The 2,067-nt window shown below is 38.5% G+C and overlaps 1 long non-coding RNA gene across 1 annotated transcript; it reads right to left on the bottom strand.

Annotated features, from left to right (window-relative positions):
- Positions 1-869: 869 nt before the first annotated feature.
- On the bottom strand, positions 870-1,413 carry LOC135288161 (uncharacterized). Its single transcript, XR_010351433.1, has 2 exons — positions 1,276-1,413; positions 870-1,072 (listed from the first exon to the last, which is right to left on the bottom strand). It is a non-coding gene; the product is annotated as an uncharacterized LOC135288161 (long non-coding RNA).
- Positions 1,414-2,067: the final 654 nt, after the last annotated feature.

Below are 2,067 nucleotides of genomic sequence, written 5' to 3'. Positions count from 1 at the left end.
TGGATCATTGATATTATCACCCTTCAGCTTTCTTCAAAGCCCAAATATTTAATTACTAAAGAGCACAATATTTATTATTAAAGATATAGTTTATTTTTATTAAATTATTTTTTTCTTTGCAAATTAGATGTAAAATCTTAGCAGCTTCTTAAACCTACATAAATCTGAAATTGAAAATTTTATTTGTATGGCAATAAGTCATTCAAATTTGGGTATCTAATTTCAAATAGATAACAAAAAGTAATGCAGATTCATGTTATAAATCAGTTTCCACTGCTTTTCAATTATAAAAGCCACCAACTTATTTTGGTTTTTATTTCAATGCCTGAGTATTTTTAGACAAAAATATAATAAGAATTAGATGGGTTATTAATTTTGTAATCCACTTGGTCTGAAAGTTTGGTTTTGCTCTGTGAAGGTTCTGTTTGACATTTTTCTGATTCTCCTCATCATGTATATTTTCTCAAATTGTCAGGGGAAAAAGAAGAATCATCTTCAATAATAGCACGCAGTTAATTGCAGGGAGCAAGTATATGCATTATTTTAAGGGACCTAGCTGATTAAATAAACTCAGCAGCAAATTTTTTCTGTCATCAGCACAATCTCACTGTTCACTTGTATTATGCTGACCCTCAGTTTTGAGAGCACAACCTGGTCCCATTCAAAATATTTGTTCCCTGTAAAAGGGGGAAAACTGGAGTAAAATAAAGGAATCTCAGTCAACAGTCTGAACCTTATTTAAAGTTTTTTCATTATTATTTTTTCTCTAAAATGAATATACTTTGTGTCCAAAAGAACTTCTTCCAAACTTGCTCAGTTGGTAAAATAAGAATTAGTCTTTCTGTTGGTCTTTCTTTAAATTCACAAGCTTGTGAAAGGATCAAGTTCATTTATTTTCTTTTCTTCTGGTGCTATTCCTAACATAACCTCTTCTTACTTTAACATTCAGTGGATTTCCAGAGCCACAGGATCAGGAGTCAAAGTCTACATAATTCTGTAGGAATAAGCAAAGTGCAGCCCTCTACTCTGGCCAGGAAAACTGCAGCGCATGTGGGAAGAGGTTGCCACTTGCCTGGAAAAAAAAAATCAGCTTTGGTAGGCTCATCACAAGAGCACTTTCCAATGCAGCTTTTTAAAAAAACGATTCACAGAAAATAGGACTAGAGTTAGTGTCTCTCTTACTGATACTTTCAAAGGCAGAGATGTGCTGCAGAATACATAAATACTCTCGAGGTGTGCTGAATACAGCAGACTTCATTTTACATAGATACTTACTGCTCTTCCTTTGCACTCTAGGGAAGTATTTAGTGACTGGATGTTCTCCATCCAGCCCCATTGGAATATGGTCTCTTGGAATTGCCGCAATATGAATAATAAGTCATAAGAAGTGCCTTGCAACATCTGTTCATTTTCACACAGTGATTCCCATGCGACAACAAAACTTTTGTGGATGCCCATGCCACCTGATTGTAGAATCATAGAACCATAGAATGGTTTGGGTTTAAAGGGAATGCAAAGATCATCTATATCCAGCCCACCTGCCATGGACACGGATGTCACTCACCAGATCAGGTTGCTCAGGGCCCCATCCAACCTGGCCTTGAACACCTCCAGGGATGGGGCAGCCACCACCTCTCTGGGCAACCTGTTCCTTTGTCTCACCACCTTCACAGTAAAGAATTTCTTCCTAACATCAAATCCAAACCTGCCTTCCTTCAGTTTAAACCATTTCTGGCCCTTATCTTGTCTTTAGCCGCTTGTGTATAAAGCTCCTGAATGAAATACTCCAGGTGGGATCTCACCAGGGAAGAGAAGAGGGACAGAATCCCCTCCCTCACTCTGCTGCCCACATGGCTTTGGATGCAACACAATGCAGTTTGATTTCCAGGCTGCAAGTGCACAATGGTTGCTCCTGGCCAGCTTTTCATCCACAAGAATTCCTAGGTCTCTGTCTACAGGGCTGCTCTGAAAGGCTTCTCCCAGTTTCTGCTCATGTCTGGGACCATTGCTTTCACTCTGTCTCAGAAGGCCACTGGACTGATCTGGAGCCATTTGTCTTTAGTAAAG

The sequence above is a fragment of the Passer domesticus genome, chromosome 1 (genome assembly GCF_036417665.1).
Source record: "Passer domesticus isolate bPasDom1 chromosome 1, bPasDom1.hap1, whole genome shotgun sequence".
In the NCBI taxonomy this organism is placed as follows: domain Eukaryota; kingdom Metazoa; phylum Chordata; class Aves; order Passeriformes; family Passeridae; genus Passer; species Passer domesticus.
This window is presented reverse-complemented; position numbering and strand designations above follow the sequence as displayed.